The 14,263-nt window shown below is 41.8% G+C and overlaps 1 long non-coding RNA gene across 2 annotated transcripts in view; it reads left to right on the top strand.

Annotated features, from left to right (window-relative positions):
• Nucleotides 1-14,263, top strand: part of LOC145977532 (uncharacterized) — a 223,344-nt gene that overhangs the window by 89,150 nt on the left and 119,931 nt on the right. For both annotated transcript variants that reach the window (XR_014440539.1, XR_014440540.1), the window contains one exon: nt 429-539. This is a non-coding gene — a long non-coding RNA (uncharacterized LOC145977532). The remainder of the gene's footprint in view (nt 1-428; nt 540-14,263) is intronic.

The following is a 14,263-nucleotide window of genomic DNA, read 5'->3' as shown; positions in this document are numbered from 1 at the left end:
AAATTTTGATTAACTGCACTGTCATGCGTACATCGTGATACTCTTGTGTCGGACCACATGGGATAACTATTGCTACAGTTTTATTCGCTATTTCGATGCGTGCGATGACTCATTAATTTCTATTTGCTTTGTGCTTTTCATGTTCATAAGTGTAGTAAAATAAAGGTAGCGCAGCACAATCATCGTCAATTAATTGAAAAGTAAAACGAAAAAATTAACCAAGTTTATATTCACTAATATTTTTAAAAAAGTAAAATAAAATTTATTTGTAGATTAAATATAATTTAATTCATAGAATGGAAAGATTCTAATTTTAATTTTTTCTGTCAAGATAAGAATCGCATTATTTTGTGTCGGTAATAGTGATATTTTTGCAGAGAACGCAACAAAATTTATTTATTCACATTCAACATATTTTTCTTTTACAGAAAAAGAATTATTTCCATCTCTCAAACGTCACCATCGTCATCCAAGGACTGAAGATCCCTCTCTCGATTGCTCGTCTTGCTCACGAATTAATACATCTTATCGTCATGCCGGTGAGTTAGAAAGTTTGATCAATATCTCACTCCGATTTTTCCTCCCTTTATATCTTCCTCCGTCTCCCCGCAGACTCGCAAGACACGTACGTGTAACGTCAGAATTCTAAAATTTAAATCTCCCCGGAGAAAAGTGAGGTCACTTTGATACAGCTACTCTATTCTCTCTGCTCGTCTCCCTTCTCGTATCTCCCTTCCCTCCCCCCTCTTAGTCCTCGTATTACTTTTAAACTTCCGACGATATATTACGCGAGAAACGGGCAGCGGTCAGTTTCTGCATGGATATCGCGCACGGACAGTGGGTGCTCCCTATAAAATACGTCCGAGCCATTAATCCCGAATAGAAGGAAAATATTCAGACGCGGCGCGCTGAACGACCGCGGCGCATATAGCCTTAATATGAATACAAAAGCAATATAATTCCGCGTCTATTATTTATCGTTGTCATTGGTCACCGCGTTTGCGGACGCGCAAAAACATTTTCGGGCGTCCTGCGTCGCCCTACGATGCGTTCCGAGTGCGTCAAAGGGCCGTTTGTGACCGCTCTGCCGATGACGTTATCGGGAATTGTAAAAGGGATTAACACCTTGCGCGCGCGCGACTGTCAATCGTTCTCTTTTTTTCTCGTTTTTTTTTTATCGGGGCCACCGCCATCGACGCAGCGGACGGAAAACAAAACGCAGGAACCCGTTCAATCGGCCACCGGATGTGTTTATCCATTTTTCTCGGTCTTTCGTTGTATTTTGTACGCACTTTATCGCCCGTCCGTTACATCAAAGCTTCGAAAAATTGCGTGATCGAGCACTACACTGTTGGCAATACGTATGGTCTTGTTTTCTTGCTACAGTTCGCGAATCATTTTTTTCAACCGGGTTTCAAGTTATTCATTTTCAAACTGTTATAAAACAAATTTGGAAACATATCGATTAGAAATATTTAAATAAGATATCCATAAACAATAAAAGAACTGTTTCTATAACAACGATAATATTATAGAATAAAGTCGCATTTAAAGTTTCGCAGCACGAAATCTACTTAACGTACATCTATTAATCTGTACAGCAAATGATATATATCTTGCGTCAGTTTTTCACTTGCAACATTTCCAACAATTCGTGAACCGAAGATGTCTTCGCATAATTTGTCGTATAATGGATCTGTCAGCGCATTTTTGCGCAGACCCTCTAAGACATTAACGTCGATTCTCCTGGCATGGAACGACGTCGTTCCCGATAGAGCATCGACATTATCGCGTCAGATCGGGGTCATAACCATCCCGAAGTATTGTCGCTTACCGATTTTCGTCAGCGGTTATCCCAGACTAGCCGCCGCTATTGACACCATTTTCTTGGCGTAATTACTGGAAAGGCTGCGCGGTGATTTCGCCGCCTCCTCTCCCTCAGTCTCATCCCCCTCATTCGTTGCCATAAGCGTGAGGCGCTGTATCCACGAGGGTGTTGAAGATAACTAATCCCTGTTACGTCGGCGTTTACGTTTTACGTTGATTGCGTCAACCCTTCCCCCTCGGCCAAGTGTCGTTGGACAGGTCGTCACACTTATCTCCCACAGAGAGCGGGAGCTTTTCGGTGCTTTCAGCGTTGGATATCCGCGCATTCTGCCAGCAGTAGTCCCGGGGATTGTCGGGGACGCTACGCTTGTTAACAACATTGTTAATTTCAGCTCCGGGATCATCGCTTTAACGCCCGACTCTCTGATTAGACGTCTCGCTCTCGCGGCTTGATTAGAATTGGCAAATCCAACCGACCGTCGCTTTGCCTGATGAGGCGACAATGGGCGCCGTTAGTTGCTAGCAATTGTAATACGTAATTGCATGATTTGGACTGCCTATGCGCGGAACGCGCATTTGCGAATAGCGTGGCGGCGATAAAGTGGTCGTAGATCGCGGATATAAAGGTTGGTCTTCGGCTATAAATCGTCAAACGTCACTGTAATCAACTTAACACGGAATTAACACGGAATTATACACATCCAGGAATTATCAAGTTGTAGATTATACATTACATGTCATTATTTTAAATATCTTGTTGACTTTTATCCTATACAACATTTACGTTAAATAAATTTTTTATAATTATTGGGAAATGTAAAATATATTTATTAATGTGATAAAATATATATTTTATTAGAAAGTAAATGCACAACTTTGGAGATGGAGAGAGAGTTATATGTTACCTCAAAATTATCATTTTAAATTACAATATTTTTGTAACTTTACATGTTGAACGATCGGATAGATAATGGAGTCATTTAACTTGCATGCTCAGCGATTTCGGAAATTAACACTAATGGTATAACTCTTTCTCTTTTTCCACGAGCTACGGCAACGTGGCGCCACTTAATCATCGATCAGGAAACCGAGGGCTTTGTTCTCGGGCTGCCCCAGGCTACCACCAGGTATCCTCGACATTGCGTGTACGCAGATCGACACACGTCTGCCCGAAGGGCGAGCCTGTTCCTGTCACCAGTGTCCAGGCTAATTACGATTTCCATGCTCGAGTAAATTAATAAACTCTGTTAGCCGTCTGTGTGTGTCCTTGACACGTCGGCGGATCGAACGAGATCGTTCATGCGCGACTTGGAAAAATCGACTCCCTGTATAATCGGACAACCGGACTACCTGATGGCACTAGTGCGTCTAACGCATTATTGGCAGGTAGTGATTGTGACAGTATGCAAATTGTCTCATCAATTTCTGTATTACATAATTGTTTGATATACCAAACGTGTATGTAATATATAGGTATATTCCACATGTGTTTTCCATATATGTTTAAAATATATTTTTTCTCTAATTTCCTTTTTGAATCTTTTTTCAACAATGTATTTCACATACATATTTTAAACATAAAAATTTCAATATTTCTTTAAGGATAAAAACTTTTTAAATTTACTGTTTTAACATACAAATTGATATGTTGAATTATTGAGTCGAAAATTTATTGCGTTAAAGTTTTACTTCATCTATTAATTAAATAGTTTAATTATTAACTATTTTGACGTAATGCAAATTTAAATATATTTGTTGAAATATAATTTCAACAAATTCTATTTATTCCTATGATTACGAAGAATAATTTCACTTAAAAATAGAATAATTTTTAGAAATAATTTTTGTACGTGATGAGGCTAAGTGAAAGAATTATGTAGAGAGTAACTTGTATTAAGAGCAACATTTAATCTTCACTTATTCGTATGTGGAATATGTCTGAGTCAATCATGCTGACGCGATTACTTAGTGGTCCTTCCCCGCTAATGACGAGCCATTAATTGGACAGCAATTAATCCAGAGGAGGGAGAATCGTGTATATATACATATATACACACACACACATATATATATATATATATATATATATATATATATATATACACACGCGTAACGTAACGTTATAAATGACACATCATTGCGTCCCGAGGACGATTAAGCTTTTTCTTAAGCACCGTCATTAGTCCTAACGCCCGCCTTTATCAGAACTCTTCTTTTTGTCTTCGTATTACCGCGCCTTCCATTCAATCGTCCGAAAATCCATTTCATTTCGAAAGACAGTATTTCTGCTCTCAACTTTGGAAATATACTATATCTCCGTTTACAGATATCTTGCATTTTTTATTTGTCTCATTTAATGAGAATCTACTTTTTTTCGCTATACGAACTAATATATTAGATATCGGATAGAAGAGTGTGCATGTGTAAATTTATTAATATTTTATAATATTTTAATTTTGTGATAATTTTAGTCAAGTATTGGAATTTTTCGATATGTTTCATATATGTTTTTTATAACACACATGTGAATTGTCACTCATATTTTTGTATAATCTTTATTCTGAATACAATGTATAGAGTAGCTACGTCATTTCTCGAAGCAGCATAAAATGTATGTTTTCTCTAAATTGCACGCCGAGCTCTTCTATGAGACGTATATTACGCGTGACACTATGCAATACGAGCGTGCCATTTCTCGAAGCGACAATATACATTTTCTCAGGCGCAGCTTCTTTTTCGCTCTCCGCTTCGAGCTTCATCCTGCGAAAAATACTGCGTCCCCGGCGCATCCCAACTGGTTCCTGTAAAATGCGTTTCTCTTCTTACCGCCGCTTCTGGAAGGAACTTCTATTTGAAACTCAAACTATATCCACGCTTTCTGCGAGGAATACCGACTTAGAGATAGGTGAAAAGCGAGACAGGCTCTCGCAGGCGGGGCCGACGACAATCCTTTCAAATCCTTTTAAGCCCATTCTTCTAATTTTATGCTCGCCAGCGCGGATGCGTCTTTTACGAGTGTCTCGAGGCATTCGAGCCCCATCAAATCTACGGGACTCATCTTTTTCGCCGGCACGTACTGTCATGCGGATTTATTTCCTCCATAAGTGAATTACAGAAAATATGTCGCCCCCATGCGCCGTCGTTGCGCTCTTTCCCCCAGTTTCTGCCATCATACGAGCCCCATTGGATATTGCGGAAGGAAACAGTTGTTTCGTTATTGTCTCTACCGTAGTGTAATTGGACGATTAAATTTCGTTACGGATAGTGAATTGCAGTATGTCTCATGCAATAATCTGTGATTATATGATTCTTTATTTCGACATTAATTTCATGTACGAGAATATTATTTTATACCGCGTGATATATACTGCAATATACATAAAAAATTATTTGCAACAATTTACGATATGTAATCGTAGGGGACTTTATTTCGCAGCGAATGCATCGTCGTAACAAGGTAACGCGGAAATGGATCAGTTACACATTCGCGCGTATCGGTTTTAGGGGGTGGGGGGGCCCTTGGTTGGAATTATTAAATATCGATGTGTGCGCGGGTGATATCACGTAATTTCAACGCGCCGCACCATGTCGGTGTGTCAAATGTAATCGACTCGTGACAAAATTCGGTTACGCTCTCGTGCTGCGCATTTCGAAACGCCAGTACGATTTAAGTGAAATTTAGCAAGTAACGCGAATAAAATTTTCATCCGCGCGCGTCGAAACACTGCCGGTTCATGGCGTTTTAATAGCGGATTGTTTTACGTTCCGCTTTTCATAAAGCGTCGCACGCAACATCGCGCCGGATTTTCCCGGCAAATGAAACCGTCATTAGTTTGCATCAAGGTGCGCTCTCACGCTTCCGCCGCGGAACTCTGCCAGGATTAGGCCGCCTTCATTGGATTTTCCGAGTTTTTCCAGCGGCTCGGTAAATCCCATCTTCCACCTAACGATGATTCGATATACTGTCCGTCTCTCCTCAGCTGCGATAGCTGGTCACAAATCGGGTTACCATAATATTTTCGCGATTATCCCAAAGTTCGTTCGCGCAAGAAATCCTCGTGTAATTTCGGAATTCCATGTATGGTTGTTTTCGAGAATAAAACTACGGCGACGTATAAAAACAATATCTGAAAAAACATCTGACATTAACTTATTCGTTTAACATGATATAAAATTCATCGAAATCTTCTCGTAAAAGTCAAATTTATTAAAATTATGCTATATAATTTATACTTTATATTTTCAATGAAGAAAAGATTGGATAAAAAATAAGATTAATTGTTTACATTTTTTAAATTACTAATTTTTGATGCATTATAATGTTACTACTTTTAATAAAAAAGCAATCCCATGCAACTAAAGGGACTAGACGCGGCACCGATTATCCGGAAAGATTTTCGCCCTTCTATTTGGGAATTTTCTAATCCTGATCCCTTCGGTGGAAAAATCAATAGATGAGATGTACACGAACGATACCGCAAATGCGATAATGATCCCCGATAATGATTCAGGGTTGCGCGACGGTTTTAAACATTTTCACACGACAGAGCCGACGCCGACGCCGACGCCGACGCCGTTTTGAATTCCTCGAGGGATGATCGCGCTTTGATGAGGGTGAGAACGCCCCGGGGGTTAACTCGTATTTCACGTGAGGCTTGTTGTCGGGTGATAGGCATTAAAATGGCGAACGGCGCGCATCGATCAAAGCCCTGACAGATTTTAGATTGCTCTCGCGCGACGCGACGCATCGTGCCTACGTCGTTTCGACGTTTTCGCGGCCGCGCGAGACTTCATACCGCGGAGAAATTCTCCACGGGTGGAAAACCGAGAGAGAGAAAACGAGAAAGCGGTATGACGGATCGTTATGGGATGGAGCGACTATTTAAATCGCGAATGATCCGAAATCGTTATGCGCTCGTTCGCGATCCGCTAGATGAAACTGTCACGATACGTTAAGCGAGCGCCGACGCGACGGACGCAAAAATACCGCGTGCGTCCAGCCGTTCTCCTGCAAAACTGCAGCTCGAAACGGCCGTAAAAATCACCGGGCTCGTTTTTGATTTTGCTCTCGACGATACAAACGCGACCTGTCGGGCCGTTTGCCGTTTCGCAAGGGCTGATTGCTGGATTTATCTCCGGTCGAGTATCGACCGGAAATTTTATTGCCAAACTTGTATAGAGTATTTATTGAAGTTATCTTTTTGTATCATTTCATACAATTTAGCATGAACTTGTAAAATTTAAGTGCGTGATACCGTGATTTATCGCAGAATAAATGCACATTGTTAAAGTGCATATTTCAGTTAAATACATTAACTGAAAAAGAAAGGAGGAAATTAATTTTCTATCATATCATTTTTTATATGATTATCCCGATTATGCTAAATCATAGATTTAAAGTAACATGCGAATGTACACGAGTAAAATTCAGTAGTAGCGATGGAAATATGCGACTTCGACGGCCGATCCAACGATTTCGGTATTTGCTCCTTCCAGACGACCGGACGTTGTCAGACTGGTTGAGGGGTTCGGATGGTATGCTATTATCATGCGTGACTATTGTCGGACAGCGAGAGAGTTACCTCAGTCCTTTGAGCGAGACCGATATGAGCATATTTGAACTCACGCACACGCATCCGGTCCGCTCGACATCAACGCACTCTGGCATTCGAGCTACGAGGTGTTTGAATTTAATCAACTCGCTCATGCGTTCGAGATGCGACCGTCGCGTGTGTGAACTCGCACTCAAAGCCCGATTAACATCAAATACCATTATGGCGGTTATTGGCCGCGAACTTGTGCTCTGTGAAGAAGAAAATGAATAAGGACAAACGATACTTTGAAACGCGCGCTAGCAAGTTATTATCGAATCAAAGAATCCCTACAAGAGTTTTAAGTATGAAAAGTTTTCTTGTACATTTATTTTTAAAAAATTGCCGGAAAATTCTTGCAATTAACATCGTGGATAATTTTTATAATGAAAAGATGAAACCCAACTTTTAATATTCTTTCATGCTAGCCAATCTCATGATCTCAGACTCTATCTTTGTACGTCGAGTCGAATTTAACTAATTAACATCCCTTTTGTGCGCACAGTCGAATCGCGCCGGCGGTTTAATTTTTCATTGCCAGACACGGCGATCGCGGCGCGAATTAAAAGTTTCGTTTTCCGTCTCCCCTAAGGAAGTACGGCGCGCAGTGACAGATAAGCTTTTTCTATCTTTGGTCCATTGTCGGAGAGCTGTAGCGGAAACATTGACTGATCGGCGAGACACCCTTGGAATATATAATTACCAACCTCCCTCGGTCGGGATTGTCAACCTCCGCCGCTGTTCTTCTGCGATCCGCCATGTACGAGCTGCTGGTCGCTATCACACCCCACTAATAGGGGATGACTGTAGTGTGACGTCATCAAAACGAACGAGGAGAGAATGTGGCAGGAGGGGGAAAGGAGGGAGAAGAGCCGCGTGATTGATTGGCCCATTCAAATGCTTATGAACGCTCGTTCGGAGGAGAGTCAGAAGTTCGTTGGTAGCTGATTGCTCTCCGGCAACCTATATCGGCAGGACCGATCGGTCTTTCGATTGTCATACGCGAAGATAAATAAATTATTGTCCAAGGATGTCGATCCTAATCGAACGCGGTTAGCGGTCGACATACGTCATCTCAGCTCGGGCACAAAGAAGACGTTTAAGTCACTAAACAATCGTTGGAACGATAAATTATAGTCTCGTCTTGCGATGTCATGCACCCAGGAGATGGCGGCGAGCGTCATAATGATAACCTCGTCTGACCGATCGTATGCGGTATCATTTGTTATCATTCGACTTATTAAAAACATCTTGGAACTGTAATATTTTTTTCAATATATACACAAATATAATAATCGTATATTTAATAATATTCTTCGGATATTGAACGCGTTTTTAGAAGCATACATATGTATATATTCATTTATCAGTAAACTGAAAGTAGAGAAATATTTAATGTTTCTATCCTTTGATCGATTAATGCGATGTGCAATATTAACGAGAATAGATATGCGATACGCAGCATCGACGAAAATAGAAGCTTATAAATAATTTTCGATCATTATAACGTTTCCTCTAATGGACTCATGTTTAATTGCGTTTCCCTGCAGTCTGATAGATATTGTTTAAATTATTTTTAACGCTTTCCACCGCCTAGAGATATATCACACCATTGTAGAAATCAATGGCCGAAAATTTCGGACGATTATTTTCGCGGGCTCGCAATTGTTCATCAACATTGATCGACCGCGCAGACTGTCGTTTTTTTTCCGCGAGATGGATTGATTAATTAATCCATCTCGCGGAATCGGAACGAGCCAGCGACATGCAGCGAGTGCATGGAATTTTGGTTTTGAATGCATATTGGTAGCACCAAATGGCGAGAAAGGGGTGCGATGGCGCAGAGTTTGAAGCTTTCACGAGGGGAAATCAATATTTCGTGTCGGCGGATTGACATGAAATATTTTCCGACATTAGTGCTTATTACGTGCGGCTCGAATAGGTCTAACCGGCCGCGGGAAATGGAAGAACCTCGTTCCCACTCGAATATTCGTGCGCCCGCTCTTTTTCAGAACCGGAGTTTTATCTCTCGCCCATTTATCACACCTCCGGGGGTATTCTCCTGACTTATATCCTTCCGATTTTAAATAGGACGATTGTATTCAAGAAAAATTATATAAACCTTTTACAAATTAAACGAGAAATTGCTTTTTTCATATTGCATGTCTCTATAACTACTTTATATATCTTTAATGCATTAAATTAACAATTACAATAAATTAATGGATATAAAATTTAAGATATTAATTTTATTTTAATAATGTTATCACGCATAGCGGAGTATTACAAAAATGTTTTTTTTTTTTAATGTTATTATATACCAAATATAGTTTGAGCTTGGCTCCAATTATTTTGGTGCTTTCCACTTATTTAACTTTATCGTCGAGAAAATCTAGCGTGAATTTCGCCGTCCGGCGATCGAGCAAATACAAGCGCACCTTATCGATTTTCTGGAGCCTGCAGCATCACGAGACTGGTAATCCATCTAATCCTTCAGACAGCATTTCAGGAAAAGTTTTTTTTTCCTTCATCCTCTTCCGGACACTTTATAGAAAGCGCGCGAGGTTTCCTCGTGTAATTGTGTTGACGGGAAAGATCGAGAACCGATGATAGTAAATATTCCCCTCTTTATATGTCATACATTTTTTTCTCAGCTGCATAAAAAGATACGATGGACATTAAGCGATTCTCGCGACGTGTCCAATAGACGATGGTCCGCGAACGATGGGCGAAGGATTCACGGGAGCGTGAATGATCGAGGGTCGTGCGCGATCCGCGAGCGTGTTCACGCTATTATTCCGAAATTTGGTTATGCGATTCTCCTTCCTCTCCCCCTCGAAGAGAAAGAGAGATCCCGTTATTTACTTCGGTAATCTCATATAACGGATCACACGCTCCGCGTCTTACTTTCTTTCCGTCTCTCCGGGGGTTGATACGAATTTACTTAGAGGGCTGATTTTCCCACCAGTAGTTTTCTGTCCTGACTGACCGGTCATTTGTCCGGAACCTTATCGCACCCCAGAGACTAACCGAAGGAATAGTGGCTTGTACCCGATGTCAGATGCATTTCCAAGCGCTTGTCCTTCCTTCGGATACCTTAGGGAAAACAACAAAGAACAAGGGACGAAAGAACTATGACGGTGATGACTTTAAACTTGACGTAAACGTTCAGCGTAATTTATGTTGAAATAAGTTCAACAATTCAAATGCTTCTTTTTCAGTTTGACGTTCAGATAGATCAAGACTCGTTTCTAAGTCAAAATGTAAACACTTATTTACCTCCGCTCTATTTTATATAATTTTATATAAGTAGTCGTACAATTATCGACGTAATGTAATCTAGATCTTGACATAGAGAAGACGCTTTTATTTATCTGCCGTGAAATTCCGACGGACGTTACCAACGACCGAGGGTTCTTGGCTAGCATCCATGGTAAATAGGTGTTAATGCCGGCCATCTTCAACGGCGGGATGCCCCTGCCAGAACTCGGAGTGTACCCTGTGACGAGGTTGTAAAGGACGGCCATCAGGGCGGACAATGTATTAAGTACCAGAGGGACACCATTCACGAGGGATTACCTTAAACGCACAACCAGTTCCCATTGTCTAAACTGATGGCCCAATCTAACTCCCGGCGCACTAACTGAATTCGCCATGCCAGAGGAGTTATCTTGACCGATTGGATATTGGCGTTTGTTCGCGCGCCTACGTTTCTCCTCGCGAGATCTCGAGATCTCGACGACGCCAGGTTTAGCAAGCGAACTGGATTAATCACGTCCAGCAAATTGATCGAGAGGCGGTTTTCTTATCAGCTTACTACTCAGATTATTAACAGAGAATTATTTCATATAGCAATTTAAAATTCGAGAGGCTATATTAATTATGAAATTCCAACTGCATTATCTTATACATGCGTTATATAATGTTGAAGAAGGTCGCTCGATCATTAAACAATCACGCGCGCTCGATTGGATAGCCGTTTGTGCTTCGTGCAAACAGGATTTCTCCTTTGGTCCATTGAATTCGAATTCGCCGGGCGAATCTAATCAAACATTTATGCTAAATCACGAAACAATCCGCATGGAATCAGCAAATAAAAGGGCCGGTTGCCCCATTTCGCCGTCGCTCTTAAAGCCCTCGCCTGGTCATTTGACTCTCCTATTTACTCGTCCTCGGATGGACAAAAAGTTGATGGACATTCCGCGCCGGACAAAAGGCTCCGAATTGGACCCGGAGCGAAAGAGAGAGAAAGAGAGAGAGAGCGAGCGAGCGGTATGTAAATTCTTAGGGTGGGTCAGACGAAAACGCTCGCTGGCTTTAGGGCGAGTTTGCATACGCCAAGCATTTGCGGCGATAACCACCTTCCGCCCAAGTTCTCCTGATTGCCGTCGTTTATTAAGATTAACTTTTCTCGGTGTAATCTCGGTTGTTGAAGTGCCTCTTCCTAGTTTTGCAGTATCTTCTTCGGTAATGCAGCCATTGTGCGATCTACCGTTAAACCATAACGCGAGCGAGCCGAATTATCGTAATGCTTTGTATACCGACGTTCAACGAGCGGCAACATTTTGCGATAATGAAAAAATGATTATTCGCAGAGACGGCAGAGTTTTACGAGCGCGCGTGGAAATAGTTATCGCGGTATACGACGGAATAAAGTGTATTACCGAATGAGCGCAAAAAGCGAGTCCGCGGCTCTATTCCAACAGCGGCATACAGCTAGTATTAAGCGTTGTAAAGACCGTTGTAATGACTAGTTTTATGCGCACTTGCGTTGCACGGCACTCCGGGCACTTCTTGCATCATTAACAGGTAATAAGAAAATTGTGCACGAGTAACCGTACAGCCGGCGTGACCGGGAGTAACAATTAAGTTCTGACATTATTATTTCCCTCTCTTCTTAGCGTGATACGCCAGGATGTGCACGCACAGTACGGGGGAGCTACGCAAGCATTAGCCGCCCGTTCCGTAGACTCGCACGTCTTCCGAGAGGCCTAAGATACATATACTTGTCGAGATAATTATCGCACACACGTATCATTGCCTTAGTACATGCATCGTTAGTTTTTTCCCCGATGATTACGCTGTATGGGTATGCTGGAAATACGTATTGGACGCCGTTTAAATCATTCTCTGCTCGTAAATTTTGAGAACTAACTGCACGTATGATTTCCATGAAGCGATTTTATATATGAGGTTTTAAAGAGTAGCGAGAAAATGAGCGACTTATTGTTTTTTTTTGCAGAAGTAAAGGTAAATTCATTTTGATTACTTTACGTCGGCATTAAAAATTTACATTTTTCATTCCCGCTCTCACCGCTAATTAGCATCGTACATGTATTTTAGCGCGATCAAATTTAATTACAGCCTCGAAGTTTGTTATGCGCTCTTTCCACGAGAGGAAGCGATCGCCGCTCGACCCTCCTAATCTGGGAAGTCACCCCGTTATATAATACAACGGTTGATTACATCGGGCGTAGTCGCTCACACCCCCGCCGGCAGAAGTGGAGTCCGCGCGTCATTTATCAAACTCGATGCCACACCCGGCCACCCTCTCTCCTCCCGCTCGTTCTCTCTCTCTTTTTCCCTCTCGTCTATATATCCGCGACATAAACGTGATTTTCGCGTCGCGATTGGTATTACCCGCCAGACTCGTCGACGAGGATCGATCTGCCAAGCGATACACAGCGGCAGGGGACGAGAGAGCGAAAGATTCTTCCTCGAAACATCATCATTTTACTTCCGTGCGTATTCGTCGTGCTCGGAATTTGCACGCGCGAGATACGACAATCGATCTTCACGCGTTGTGATACATCGAGAGACGGAGGAAATGGAGATTTCGTGTGTGCATGCGCTCGTCTCGTCTCTTTACTTGCCCGAATTCTAAGATGATATATTTCTTTGATAATAAAAAAATGAGAACTAGATATAATATATATGTCATATTTTTTAGATTATTCGAAAATAATGTTTATTCAGAGAAATAATTTGTCTCGACAGAATTTTACGTGCAATCAAACGTTGCAGAATATATGAACCATCCCCGAGGGATTAAGTCAAAGTCGAGTCATGACGTGTTATTAATCACAAGGATAATAGTCCTAGGAATTATATGCTAAAAGCGTTTCCAAATGTTTCGATCCTCCATGTGAGTCCCCCTTCGATGATACCGTAACAAATCCGACTAAGAATTCCCGAGTACAAGTTTAATCACTCTTTCATCCAAATTAAATCTAGACGCAATATCGAGATATATTATACTATACGCACTTTATATTTCGCACGACGATATAAAAATTCATCAAAAAATTTCTCCGGGGGCCCCAACACAGTAGATGTCTCTTCAGTTTTTTTATTTGACAGAACGCGTTTAATAGTCCGAATGGGAGCGGATTGAAAATTGCGCGGTAAAGCTTTAAAAAGTACGAAACCGATTATCGCGATTGCAGCGATTGCATTGTTCTCCAACGGCTCGCCGGAAATCTCTCTCTCTCTCCCTCTCTCTCTCTCTTTCTCTCTCAGAATACATGGGAGTTTTTGCCGAGGCCGAAGTTCGTAAGCGCATGAAACGACAGAGCGGCGCATCCGAATGCGTTTTAGCGCGGATCAAATGCATTACGCGTATTGCGCGCGGAGACCGCAGGCATACACGGAGCTTATAGGCTGCATGCGGAAAGGATTACCGTTGGCCGGGGAAATTATTGGCGCAGCCTGCCACGAAGAACCTAAACCGACCGCGACAGCGATTACCCGGCCGCCGTCGAAACGGTTTAAACTGTCATTACCTGTCGATCAAAGAAAGCGGCCCAACCCCGTCCCCTCCTTTTCCCTCCGCGGATCGATGACCG

This window comes from Camponotus vicinus, unplaced genomic scaffold (assembly GCF_025532165.1).
Source record: "Camponotus vicinus isolate PSW18456_S1 unplaced genomic scaffold, iyCamVici1.0 SCAF_9, whole genome shotgun sequence".
NCBI classification, from domain to species: Eukaryota; Metazoa; Arthropoda; class Insecta; order Hymenoptera; family Formicidae; genus Camponotus; species Camponotus vicinus.
The sequence above is the reverse complement of the archived record's forward strand: the minus strand, read 5'-3'. Positions and strand labels throughout refer to the sequence as shown.